Source organism: Megascapheus bottae, unplaced genomic scaffold (assembly GCF_031878675.1).
Source record: "Megascapheus bottae isolate mThoBot1 unplaced genomic scaffold, mThoBot2.hap1 HAP1_SCAFFOLD_58, whole genome shotgun sequence".
NCBI lineage: Eukaryota > Metazoa > Chordata > Mammalia > Rodentia > Geomyidae > Megascapheus > Megascapheus bottae.
Genome location: NW_028327477.1, coordinates 28,162 through 42,874, shown reverse-complemented (window position 1 = coordinate 42,874; position 14,713 = coordinate 28,162). Strand labels below are relative to the sequence as shown.

General features: G+C 40.7%; 1 long non-coding RNA gene across 1 annotated transcript; it reads right to left on the bottom strand.

Annotated features, from left to right (window-relative positions):
- Positions 1-4,574: 4,574 nt before the first annotated feature.
- On the bottom strand, positions 4,575-11,731 carry LOC150039766 (uncharacterized). Its single transcript, XR_016534241.1, has 3 exons — positions 11,264-11,731; positions 8,473-8,587; positions 4,575-4,655 (listed from the first exon to the last, which is right to left on the bottom strand). It is a non-coding gene; the product is annotated as an uncharacterized LOC150039766 (long non-coding RNA).
- Positions 11,732-14,713: the final 2,982 nt, after the last annotated feature.

Below are 14,713 nucleotides of genomic sequence, written 5' to 3'. Positions count from 1 at the left end.
TCCCAGGTCCTGTCTACATCTCTCCTATCTCTTTATACTGGCTGCCATTGTCAACTTTCCAAATTCACATCTCAACTTCCAACTTCAACCTATATTCATGCACTTCTTTTATCAGACGGTAATATCTCTCAAATCAAATTCCACCTTCCCCTCAATTACAAATAAATTATCTCTACAGCCTTCCCCATTACAGTAAGTATCAGACATTGGCTCAGCTGCTGGTAGCATCGAATAGAATCCCACTTTTCATCTCTAAGATTAGCCATCAATAAACCTTGGATTTTTACATTCTGGAAATTGCTCCTGAAGCTGTTATGAGAGTTAACTGAAACACAGGAGCAAAAGTCACATTTGCCTACAAACGTTGACTTTATTCTATTTCATTTCCATGGGATCATCTGCATGGGCCTTTTAATGTTTTCTTCCCTTCCACAATCCAGGCCTCTACGTAGTCCTTGCAAACTATTAAAGCATTTGATCTTCTCTTTATCTCCCTTTGCAAAAATCACTACCTTCTCTCCATGATCAATGCAAACCATGCTCTTTGTTCACTTACATCTCTATTCAAGGCACTTGGGTACTTTCTACCAGATTTAAGGATTTATGAAACTCCATACCTCCCCCTTCTAAAGAAAATCAAGACTGGTACTGTGCAAAAATGCAGCCTCCGCTTTCTAAATAGATTCCTAGAATTTCCCAAGTCCCCAAGCTTTGTGAAACAATTCCCTGAGGCTATTTTCATTTAGGGGCCTAGTAAAATAGTCCTTGCTGATAATACATTGAAAAGACACTTGCATGTCCTTATTAAGAATATTAATAGGCATCATCCAGATCAGTAACATGTCTGCTGCCCATTGTCCAGGCTGTTTATGGTTGTATTCATCATTCAGCAGAGTGCTTGCCTCCACACAGACTTAGCCCTGAGACTGCCAGTTCATTTCAGAAGCTAGAACTGCTGACTCTATAGGTTGCAGTAGCAGCTTTGGAATAACTTTCTGGTAAAGCCAAAAAGGAGAGCTTCCATGTTCATTCTACAGGTAGAGCCCTGTAAAAACAAAAAAACAAAAACAAAAATAACATTAAGGAAGACTGAAATGGTTCGCAAGAGTATAAGCAAAGCATATTAAAAACAATAAAAATGGGACCATCATAAACTCTAACTTGGTAGTATCCAAATTTCCTTCTAGAAAAGCCATACTCAGCACATGGTAAGTAAGCAAATCAACTTCCCACAAGTCAAGAATGTGTCTCCAGAGAAAACCCATGGGAACTAAGCTTTCCTCTATCTGTTTCATTGTCAATAAAAATAGAGTGTACAGTAAGGGTCATTTGGGATTCTTCTTCTAGTAGGTGGATGTGCTGTGAACACAGATTGTAGATTTGGATGTACCACATATGCTTACTTAGCTCTGAACTTATCCAACTGTATATATTAAGTATTGAGTGTTTGTGTGTCATTCTGCCTATAAGTCATTTGAAAATATGTAAAAAAATGAAGTGTACCTAACTAGTCATGTAAAAGGTCTAGGGGCAGGCTCTAGTGTGAAACTGTGGTGAGCCCAACATACTCCATCATATCTGACATGCCAGTAGATCCAGCATATCCCACCCACACAAAAGAAATACCCAGGGTAGACATACCTGGATATAAAGACAGGAAAGAAGGAAAGAGAAGGAAAATCAGTCCATTTTTGAAGGAACAGAAAATAAACTATCCTTTAAAATAAGAATCAGAATACAAACTACAGGGCTGGGAGCATGGCCTAGTGGTAGAATGCTTGCCTAACATGCATGAAGAACAGGGTTCAATGCCTCAGACCAAATACATAGAAAAAGCTGGAAGAGTTGCTAGGGGCTCAAGTGCTAGAGCTCTAAGCCTTGAGAAAGCCCAAGGACAGTGCTCAGTCCCTGAGTACAAGCCCCAGAATTGGCAACAACAACAAAAGAAATACAAATGACATTGCAGATTTCCATTTACAAACATGAGAGCAAAAGCAGAGTTGACCAAACTGTACAATCCTGTATTCTTAAGGGGCATTATTACCAAAATGAAGGAGAAAAAGAGTTTCTGGCAAAAATAAAAATGAGAAAATGACATAGGTCAGAAACTCAATTCTACACAGATAAAGACAAAAACAAACATTTGGGAGGGTACTAAGATTTAAACTCAGAGCTTCCACATTTGCTCAGCTTGCTGCTTAGCTGGTGTTCTTCCACTTGAATCATATCTGCTTTTTTGGGGGACATAGAATCTCACTGTTTTTTCTGCCTGGCCTGACTTTGAACTGCAACCACGGCTCCTAAAGTGCTAAGACTACAAGGGTGAGAAAACAGTGCAGTATATTTTCTGATTCTTATTTGATTAGAGAGGTTAACAGTTTATTCAAAATGATAGCAGTAACATAAAGAGTATTTGTAACTGTGGATGAGCAAAATGAATAACAGCAATGTTATAATAGAAGGGGGTTTTTACTTCTTTTTGTTATGAAATTCCCAACCTACCTCTGGAACAGTGCAGTATCATTTAAAAGTGGCTCAAGTTAGTTACTGACACACTAATCTCTTATTTCCTACAATCTTGGCTTCCATAGGTTTAATTACCCATAGTCAGCTGAAGCCTAAAAGACATTAAACGGGAAATTTCAGAAATAAACCATTCATAAAGTTTTAATTGCATCCCACTCTCAGTAAATGCGATGATACCGATATCATTTTATTCTGTTCCACCTAAGACCTGAATCCTTCTTTGGTCCAATAAAACCATACTCTAGATTTTATATGCCCATTAGTCCTTCAGAAGCCTTCTCAGAGGTCACCTCACTTATGGTAACCTTACTAAACCTGTGTATAAGGTTTAGTGTTATTAACAATTTTAGGCATCTATTGGGTGTATTGGAACATACCTTCTTATGGGTAAAGGTAAACTATGATATTACACACTAAGGTCTATTTTTTAACCTTTACATCCGAGTACTTTCCAAACTAATAGCCTTCTCTCTCAACCCAGAACATTAGAATATAGAAATGAAAAATAATAGAGAAATAAGTACCTAAGATGTAGGATCACTTTAGTGATTGTTTCCTGGGTGACAGTGGAAAAGACAGGCTACAGAAAGCCACTCTTTAGAAAGGCACTGACTCCAGCCATATACTGCCTTCACAGTTAACCAAGCACTTCAATTTCGCACTAGCCTTCCCCCAAATCCACTGGAATGCAGTTTATCTAACTTTATATCTCCCTCACATACTCCCATCAGTCAAATGAAAGCCATAGGCAGACACCTTAAATAACCCCCAATTCCTGTATGCCCCATCCAGAGTCAGGGTAGAATGACTTTAGTCTTTTTTTTTAGTGCCATGAATTAACAGCATTAATTCCTAGCTATAGTCAACCCTTTGTGCACAAGGCTTCTGTCCTTCACACATACTCGTAAATGTAGCTCTCCTCTGGTGTATCATAATTTTTCCCCTTTCTAGTGGACATTCAAAAGCACAATGTCATTTCTCTCTTATTAAAAAAGAATGCTTGACTCCGACCCCCAAATTCCATTTACTACCAAAGTTCTCTTTATAAAGAAATGAATTTGATGAATTACATTAACTTACTGGTTCAATTTCTCTTGCTCTGTTTTGCTCTGGACACTGTGTGATCAGGTTTTACAATTCTGCCACTCTTATCAGAATCTCTAGAAAGCTCTACATTACCAGACCAATAGATATTCCAGTCTTCATATGCTTAGCCTTCAATTTTTATTTGCACATAATCCTATAAAGGCCTATATAATGCAATTAATTTATATAATATGACTATGCCAATGATTCTTATATTTATAGTTCCAGCTAAGGCTTCCACTTGGACTTCCAGACATCTTCATCCATCCAATCACCACTAAATCTCAACTTGGTTGGCTAAGAGGCAGATCACACATAACAAGAATAAAGCCCCCCCTACTATTTCTACCATCCTAAACTTTCTAGAGCCTTCAATGAAATTAATAGTGATTTCATCTTTCCAAGAGTTTGACCCATAATCATTTTTATCTTTCATTTCCAGATTTAATCTATCAACATCAAGAAAGCCTTCCTTCCCTTACCTACTGAAAACTGACTTTCCATCTTGTTTGTTTGTTTCAAATATATCTACCTCCTTCATAATGCAGGTTCCACAAGGTAGAACATTTTTGTTTCAATTTTCCTTTGCACCATCCCCAAGATATCATCCAGTATATAAAAACTGGAAAAAATTCTAAGAAATGACAAATATTTTCGAATTAATATTTAATCATTTGTTTTCTACTCCTCCATATATAGCCTTCTACTCCTTTAACCTGTCTGATAAAAATTTCTTGGCCTTTTTCTGGAGATTGAAGGCCTCTTTTGCATTGCAAACCATTGAAAGTGGACAGCTTCATACAATCCAATTAGTGACCCCTGATTTTCACAGGAAACCCATCATAGATGGGTTGCAATTCTCCATGAAAAACGTTTACCTTCCGGGAAGCTGCTGCTTTTGATGTGGCATTCCAGGAAGGTGTTAGAACAGCCTGTGTACCTCTGGTGTTTCAGAAACTTCCCAAATTCTTTTGCGTTCAGTGATTATCCCAAATTATTTAAATTGGTTCCCAGTCATCTTTGATGCAACTCTGGAATCTTTTCTGAATGTAAGAAAATCACACAAATAGCACAGAGAGAAGATTACAGAATCAGTACTTCCCAGGGAAATTCTATCAGAACCAAATAGCAGGTGTTTGAGTTGAATTTGAAGCTCCACAGCCACACTTCTATTGTACCTTTACCCACAGCTCATAGATGAGTACATAAAAGTTCACAATAATTGCTCATAAAAAATTCTCCACCCAAATGAGGAGCAAGTAAGGCAATCACCGAAGTTAATGTAATTATACAATCAAAATTTTATTAATATGTCCTCATTTCCATTCCCCAGTTGTCCCATATCATTTTATCACGCTGTATTATTCTCCTTGCTTCTCCTGTTTTGCAAGCAAAGGAAATGTCAAGTTAAGATACATCCATTCAGGGGGACCAAAAATAGCCATTTCTCACTTCCCATGATGCTTTCTGTTGTCATCTGTCATTGAGCCTGCCTCCTGTATGAAGTGTTATTCTTCTGCACTTAGTAGAGTCTTTTTCTGCCAGAGGCCTCAGAAAACTAGGTTCCAACACACACACACACACACACACACACACACACACACACACACACACACACACTCCTTAAATACAAAGATATTTTCAGTAAGTGTTCTAGTATGTAGATGTGGGATTCCCTCAGAGAGGTCTGAGGAGTCATAGGTATGGAACACTCTAGTAACTATTTCCCTTTGACCAAGGCCAATGTCACCACCTGTGTGACATATGTCACACTAGAGCTGCATACTAGTAAATTTTCAGCCCCTTTCCAGGAATGCTGTAGGGAAGAAATCGTTTTGAATTTGAGTTACACATTAACAGATTTTCACTAAATATAAAATCTTAAGTAGTTTTATCATCCCTATTTAAATTTCTGAATAGGCATAATTTGGTCACTGAATTTCCTATAATAAAAGAAAATGCACAGTATGCTCAGTGGAATAAGACAGATGAAAACGAATGAACACTGTATGATATCACTTGTACATGAAATTCAATAAAGTTAATTTCATAGAAACTGAGTAGAATGGTGGAACTACCATGGTGGTACTACCAGAGAAAGTGAGATATTGATCATGGGTAAAAAGTTTTAGTAGGGGGGCTGGGAGTTTGGTCTAGTGGTAGAGTGCTTGCCTAGTATGCACAAAGACCTGGGTTGTAGAAAAAAGCTGGAAATGTTGCTGAGACTCAAGTGGTAGAGCTGTGATCTTGAGAAAGCCCAAGGATAGGGCTCAGGCCCTGAGATCAAGCCCAGGACTGACAAAAAAAAGTTTTAGTAGGACTTGAAGAACAAGCTACGATATGAGCTATTGAAGTACTCTGTGACCACAATTAATAATACTGTACAATTCAAAATTGCCCAAAGAATTGATTTTTAACATTTTCTTCACAAAAATGGTGAGTTAGAAAGGTGATGGATATATCAGTTACCTCTATTGAATATTTCCATACTGTATAGACAAATCAAATATTATGTTGTACTCTATAAATTTGCATAAGTAATGCCAATAGGAAGGAAGGAGGGAAGAAAGGAAGGAAAGAAGGAAGGAAGGAAGGAAGGGGGAAGGAAGGAAGGAAAGAAGGAAAGAAGGAAGGAAAGAAGGAGGAAAGAGAGAGGGAGCATTTCTAGAATGTACATAGCTGATCCAAGAAACAATCTCTTTTCCAAATGTCTGAAATTCTCCACTCTACTAAAGCTTTCCTTCCATGCTATCCATGCTGTACACTCCAAGCTTTGTTATCACTACTAGTAACTACTTTACCACCGAGCAATCTCCAATACATGGATCCTCTTTATCGAGCCTCCACCTGCTGTCGTTCCCGCATACTGTTTATGATATTGCCCCCCTGCCATTCAATGATGTGATTGGGACCAGGAATCCTTCCTGTGACTTCCCTCAAGTCTTCCCTTCCCTTCTTGCCAAGCTGGGAGCCAATTGCAGAACATACTAACCTAAAAGTTTCATAAACACCCTCCCTCTTTTCATTGTCCTCTTGGCGAAAAACACTACATGTATCTTCTGCTGTCACTAAACTAAACTAGATGCCAGTAAGCTATAATTTTGGACCAAATACAGACCACTGCCAGGTTTTATAAATGAAGTTTTATTGGAATAAAACAACATTCATTCATTTCTGTATTATCTATTTCATGCAATAATGGCTGTGTTAAATACTGGGACCAAAACTGTGGCCCACAAAGTTAAAAGTACTTTATGTGCGTACTGAATACATTTGTGAAACTCTGAGTTAAATTATTCCTTAAATCCAGATTTGCCAACCATTCTTAGCTTTGATTTATAAACTCAAGACTCTAATCAACACCCAACTCTCTAGCTCACATCTGTATTCCTGACTACTTAGGAAGCTTAGATCTAAGGATCCAAGTTTGATGTCAGCCTAGATAATCATGACTATCATGCCTCAGTTTCTTAACTCTAATTAATCAGCAAAATTTGGAACTAAAGACATGGCTCAAGGATAGAATGCCAGCCAGGAATAAAACAGAAAACCAAGCATATGAGGGCCTGAGTTCAAGCTCCAGTAATGACAAATATGTTCGGATGCATATTCAGGCATGTATAACACTGACACACGGACAGACAGGCAGACACACACACACACACACACACACACACACACACACACACACACAGAGATAGAGACAGAGAGACAGACAGATAGAGACAGAGAGACAGAGACAGAGAAAAAGGTAAATCAGAGGTCTTAAAGCCAAAGCATGGGAATGCCTTTTGGAATTTCTCTCCTTGCACTCTCCCTATTTACCTTTGCTAAGCTGTGTTTCAGTATTTCATTATGTTCTGTTTTGTATTCTGTATTTATTTGAGACCAAGCCTTGCCATGTAGCCCAGACTGGCCTTCAATTCACCATGTTGTCTAGGCATGCCTTAAGTTCTCTGTCTTCCTGACTCAGATTCCTGAGAGTAGAAGTATATATTACCATACTTCACTTTTGCTGATTTTTTCCCCTATAAACGGTCACAGCAATGTTCTCATCTCATTTGCCCATTGAGTGTGATTTTAACAAGTCTTCCACAACAACTAATATCTAGATGCCCTCTCTTTGTATGAGAACATGCATGTATGGACTTCACAAGTAGAATGTGACCACAGTGGTGCTTCCCGAAGCAAGTCATGAAAGAAATTACAGGTGTCCTTGGTTCTCTCATTCTCAGAGCCCAGCTGCCAAGCTGTTAGGAAATCTAAGCAACCCGTGGAGTGTCTCACAGAAAGCTGCCTATATAGAAAAGGAACAGAACCCCTGGCTTTCTACCTAGCCAAGCTCCCAGCCAATAGCCAAGAGTATCTTACCATCTGTACATCTCAGAAGTAGAATATCCATGCTAGGTACCAGTGGCTTACCCTTAACGACTCAGAGAACTGTGGTTCAAAGCCAACCTAAGCAGAAAAGTCCATGAGACTCTTATCCCCAATTAAACATCAAAAATGGCAGAAATGGACTGTTACTCAAGCAGTAGAATGATAGCCTTGAGCAAAAACGCTCAAGCATAGTGCCCATACCCTGAGTTCAAGTCCCAAGACCTGTACACAAAAATAAATGAAGTAGAAAAGCCAGTTCTGCTCCAGTTTGCCCATTACACAAACTACAAATTTTTGACGTATAAAATTACAGCTATTTTGGATTTCAGTTTTTTAAGATTAGAAGATTGGGTATATACAAAATGGTAAGACCCAACATAATTCACAAGATTCATTACATTTGATGTGCACCTTATACAGATAATCTGAAAATAATTTTATATAGTATTTGACTGGGTCTGCAATTTGACTATGACTCACCAATTGGGTGTGGAATTTTCCACTTGCAGTCATGTCAGCATTCAATATGTTTCAGATTTTGGAGTGTTTCTGAGTTCAGGTTTGGTGGCTGTTCATCCTGCACCGTTCTGAGTGACTATGGGGGAGGGAAAGGGCGCTCATTTGTTACACATGGCACAAAACAAACCAAAACAGCAGCCATCTGGTCTTTTCCTCTCCAGGCCTAGCTTTCTTATCATACAGACGAGGTGGTGCGTCCTTTGACTCCTCTCTCAATCATCATGGGACAGTTCTGGCCTCTCACCTCACTCAGAGTCAATATGCTATTTGTCTTTCAGCTTCTGAACTAAGCACCACTACTAGGTCATTTCTGTTCCTGACATGTATTATTTTAGGCCCACACCCAGCTTCATGACCTCCTTGGGAAGCCAAGTGTGGGAAGCCATACTCTCATAGGCCCATACCTAAAGTGGTGGGTTGTCTAGTTTCAGATGCACTTAAGATTGATGCTGTTGAAAGCATAGGCTGAGAAGGAAAGGACAGGTCTCCAAAATTTGATAGTTTCTCTGTATGAATTATTAGTGCCAAGACAAACTGTGACACAGTCAGTCATCAGTAATGGGTGACGGGTTGGCAGCACAGCATACATAGAATCCAATGTGAGTCAGAGCAGGGTTGTAAGCAAGGCAGTAAGTAAATGCTTGAGAAAAACTCATCAAAACAACAACATTCTACTAGTAATCGGTCCTTGAAAGAGGGTCTTGAGTGTCAATCACTATCTCTGGCAGTAATTGCTGAGGTCATTCTCTTGGTAACTTGTCATATTTAGGAACTCAATCAAATAGATTGCTGTAGTAAAGCAAATTATGTCTTAGTCACCACATCTTCTTTAACACATGCACAAATGTCCCCCATGTCTCTTTATGTCTCTCTTATTCCTGTCTCTCTGTCTCTGTCTCTCTCTGAAATGTGCATACATGGATATTTACACATGCATGTGTGTGTGTGTGTGTGTGTGTGTGTGTGTGTGTGCTTGTATGTGTGAGAAAGCAGATCCTATGTCACCACCTGGCTGAGCCAAATATAAGAAAGACAGTTCATACTGATCTTCCACCTCCAAATTATGGAGACAATTGGACAATGTGTAATGCAGATTTTACCATTTATCAGCTATGTGACCTTTGGTTAGTCACTAAATCCTTCTGAGCATCTGTGTCTTAATTTACAAATGAGACTTATATTAGACAGAGTATGACAAGACTGTATGGTGTGTGTGTGTGTGTGTGTGTGTGTGTGTGTGTGTGTGTGCTCACACATGAGTGCATGCAGGTCCTTGGGCTTGAACTTAAAGTCTGGTGCTATCCATGAACTTTTTTTGCTCAAGGCTAATGTTCTACCACTTGAGCCACAACTTCATTCCCAGCTCTTTGTTTAGAGATGAGAGTCTCATGGATTTTTCTACCAGAGCTGGCTTTGAACCATTTTTCAGTCTCTTGAGTAGCTAGATTATAGGCCTAAACCACTGGCACCCAGATGAACTTATTTTTGTTTTTATGACTAAATAAAATCACAAGGAAAGTATCAAGTATTTCTAGTGAATGGTTCATACATGTTGAATTTCCTTCCTCTGCTGGACAAAACAGCCTGGTCTAGGACTGCTGTACTAAGCCATTTGTCCCCACATTTTATTTAAAGTTTAACCTAGCATATCCTAACTTTCAGGTTTAATCTAATTAGTCACTTCTAGTCTGTAGCTTTAGGAGTCCTGACACCATGCTAAAAACACTCATCAGAAATTTTCTCCCTTACTTTGGCCATTAGTTGCTTTCTCATTTTATCACCAACAAAATCACATTTTCTTCCTTAGCCCTGTCGAAAGCAACAAGCTTACCACTGAGATGCTTGGTCTACATCCTGCAAAGCAATCCTGCCCCAGAGCCAGGGCCTGATTTAACATGGTGCCAGTGGCTCTCTTAATGAAAGGCAGGTGGCAAGGCCTTCAGAGATTCTGTCACAGTGGGAGCACAGCAGGAAACAGATTGGGTTAATTCTCTATGTGCCTCCTGATTTGCCAAGCTTTCAAGCATAGCAAAACTGAAAATAGCCTACTTTCTCACATTTTCACATAGGCATTCCCTTCTAAATCATCTCTCCCCGCCCCCCCCCCCCCACCGAATGCCTCATCTTTAGGGATATATATTGTTAGCTAAGACAGGAAGTATTCTGGGAAAAACCTTCTCTGTGTTATGAATTCTGATAAATTCTACAGGTTTGAACAGGCTATCCTACTATAGGTTATCTTTGTACACAAAGGACAACTCTGTCTTAAAGAAAATGCCACAGAGGAAATGAACATGGGGGTAAAAACTCAACAAGGAAACCATCTTACCAAAGAAGCCCCAATGTGGTAGTTCACAACTTTAACCCCAGCTACACTGGCTGGCAGAGATAAGCAAACCACAGTCTAGGATAGCTCTGAGAAAAAACTGCATGACATTATCTGAAAAATAGTACAAAAAGGCACCAAGGACATAGCCTTGATGGAAGAAACACCTTACTAGCAAGCAAGAGTGCTGAGTTCAAACCTCAGTACTACAAAAACAGAAAAAGAAAGAGAAGGGGGAAGGGAAAAAGGGAAGGAAGGAGGAAAAAATGAAAAAGGGAGGAAGGGTTACAGTAAACCAGAATAGAACTATGCTTTGTATATGGCATTATTCAGGACTCAAGAAGCTTCTTTATGAAGAAGCTCATTAACTCAGCCTTAGACAGGAATGGGATGCAAAGATCAGCCCTGATGGAACCCTGCTCTTACGGAATCCTTCACCAAGGAGGTTAAAATAGGACAAGTGCCAGGATCGTCAGGACAAGTTTGGAAAGTCCCCTCTGGAAGACTTTTCCACCACTGCTCTCCCAGCTGAGTTTGGTTCTGCTTCTGACAGCCTTCATTCAGAAAAAGTCCCAGGTCTGCCTGTCCACAGCCAATCATCTGTATCGAGGGTTGCTCAGTTCCAACTCAGATCCAACACTCAAGGGAGTCCCATACTCAGGTTTCCTGGAGTCCCTGCAAAAGCCCAGAGAAGCAGCTGGTGTTAGAGGAGGAGGGATCTTGGACTTAATTATCTTGGGACTTTGTGGAAGTCCTGCTCTGGGCTGGCATCCTCCTATTCCAGCTCTGTTCACAGGAAGAAGGCTGGCAGTGATCCCTAGTTCCGGTTCCAGTCTTACCCATCCTTGCTTACTTGTCACACATAGTCTGGGTGGACCCCTTTTTTCTTGGTTCTCACCTAAGGCTTCCATTCTGCAAATTTGGGTCTTACTTTTTCTGATTAATGAAATTAAAAGGTGGAGAGCGCGGAGGTAACGGACTGCGGCCTGCTTCCCCGGGGCCCTTGGGGCCTGGCGGCCCCAGGCCAGAGGCTGAGCGGAGGGCCCTGGGGGCCGGTCCACACCCAGCCGTCCTCCCGCAGGCTCAGGGGCACTCGCAGCAGCGAGCTCTCCGCATCCCCGCGCCCCCCTACCCCAGGCCCCACGATGACTTGAAGGCAGCGGTGGCTTCTCGGAGCCCGGGCTCCATCTTGCCAGGCCCAGACACAGGCTTCACCTGGCTGCCTAGGACGCGGCTCCCTTGAGTGGTGGCGGACGGGCATGGCGCAGCAAAGCCAGAAGAATGGCGGAGGCTTTGTGGGGCTGGAGGATGGAGACCTTAGGCGGCCTGGGAAGCTCACCGCGGAGCCCGCCGGTCCGGAGCCTGGGGTGACCTCCCTGCCCCGCCACCAGGACCGACTAAGACCCTAACAGTCCTGGAAGGTGAGTGGAGCCCCGGATGCCAGCAGGTGCAATGGTTGGTGGCCCCGGCGGTTGGGCTGGTGCCACCGGAGAAACGGTGGTGACGACCACGGGTGCCCACGGAAGCCCGCGAAGACTTACTGGCCGGTTCTAGGCCTGTGTATATAATATGAAAAGGCTGCTCTCAACCTCCCCCAACCTTCAAAAGACGACTTTTAGTCCTTCTGGACTTTGCAGACGTGAAGAGGTTGCCGACGTTTGACACAGTAGAGGTAGAAAGTCACCCTTGCTGTCAGGGCCCATTTTCTGTAAAAACCATAGAAATGTCTTCTGGAAGTGACTTTGAATGGCGATGGTAGACCACCTCTAGGCGAGAACCAGAGCGACACTCCATCCGCGTTTGTTTTGTGGATGGAGGACGTGGAACAGAAGAGAAGAAGAGGCTATCGACCAATACGATCCAGTGACAGTCACGGATCTGTGTGCATCTCATTTCCCTCGCTGTATATAGAGTCGACTGTGCTTAAGTATCTTTTATGTTCTGAAGTGCCTGATGTATTTTTAAAGTAGGAGTAGGGGAATAACACATTGTGTAAACGTCTGTCTTATAAGCCTTGTGGAATGCATGGAGTGGGGGGAAGGGGGGGATGGTCCAACGCTTGAGTTGTAGGCATGGTGCTTTGTAGGCCCTGGTTCCAAGGAGAAAGAAATGTAAAGAGGGCCACACCAGTGCTTACAGTGAAGAGTCACATTGTCCCATTTTGTTCTAATTTCTTGTGTATATAGTGTATATAAAGGACAAAGAGGTCCTAAAGTACATCTAGGCTTTCTAGATGTTAAAGAGGTTGCCAGTGTATGACAAAAATAGTTAGTAGACTTTGTATGTTTTGTGTTAAATCCCTAAAAAAGGTCTTCTGAAAATTTGAGCATTCTAGCATACTGGGTAGGTGGACAAAGGTTCTAGAATGCTCATATTTTGAAGACACTTTTCAGATTATAATTTGTTACATATGTGCAGTCAATGAAGCCTGCTATGTATATAGTGGACGAACTGAGTCCTTACTTGAAAACATCTAGTCTGTCTAGATGTTTAGAAGTGCCCAACGTATGTTGTCTTTAAGGAATGGAATGGGGAAACCACCATGTCATTCTGTGAGCAGAATGACATGTACTGCCTGTACTCATTCATTGGTTTGGAGGAGGTGGAAGGGAGCAATTGTGAAAGGTCATATGCTAGTGTGTTCATACCTGGACATCCTCAGGTGCCATTTTTCTATAGTGTGCATTTTGTTTTGCTGTGTATATAGTGTATATATAATGGACAAATAAAGTCCAAATTTTGCAGCATCTAGTCTCTAGATGTTAAAGAGGTTGCCAGTGTATGACAAAGTAGTAAAATTAGCACATTTTGTGTACTTTGTGTTGCATTGTCATAGGAAGCTTTCTCTCTACAAATGACATTTAGATATGAATTTAACTATCTCTAAGCATTACATATACCTGTACTTGTCCACTGGAAAGAAGGAATTGAGGGAATGGCCATATTTAGAAGATACCTCGGACCATAACCACTGCTGCATGTGCAATTGTATTTACCAGTGCTGTGAGCACAGCATGCAAGTTCGCAAATGAAATAGCCAGTTCTAAGGTATTTAGAAGTGCTTGGTGTACTTAAAAAGTAGAAGTAGAATAATACTGTAAATAGCTTTGGAAAGTTTGGGAAAATACTGTCTGTTTGGAAATGGAGTTGCTAAACCACCTCTGTGAACAGTGTACTGTCTGTTCACTGGGTTGAAGAAAGTGGCAGAAAAACTGCTGCAAAAGTTGTGTGTGTGTGTGTGTGTGTGTATGTGTGTGTGTGTGTGTGTTTGCATGTGTGTGTGTGTGAGAGAGAGAGAGAGGGGAGACATTCAGCTTATCCTTTCCCTTGTATGTTACGTACATTTTAAGTTTGCTGTATTGTATATAATGTGTATAGACTGGACAAATGAGTCCTAATTTTATAATATCAAGTCTCTAGATATTAAAGAGGTTGCCAGTGTATGACAAAAGTAGAGTTAGTAAACTTAACACATGTGTATGCATTGTGTTAAAATTCATAGAAAGGCTGTCTTCTGAGAAAGACTTCAGAAGCAAAATTGTAACATCTGTGACTACGTACCTGTATCAAGTGTGATACTAGAGAGGAGTTGGAAGAAATGAAAGGTTCTAGGCTAGAATGCTCCTGAATGCTCTTGCTTAGAAGATACTTTCAGACAGAATCATTGTTACATGTGTATGGTTTATTCAACACTACTGTGTATATAGTGGACAATTAAGTCCTTATTTAAAACATCTGGTCTCTCTAGATGTTTAGAAGTGCACAAAGTATGTTAAAAGTAGAGGTAGTAAATAATTCATTTTGTAGATATAGTTTTACTAAAATTCATAATGAAATTTTGTCTTTTGGAAATGGAATGATAAAATCACTCCTGAG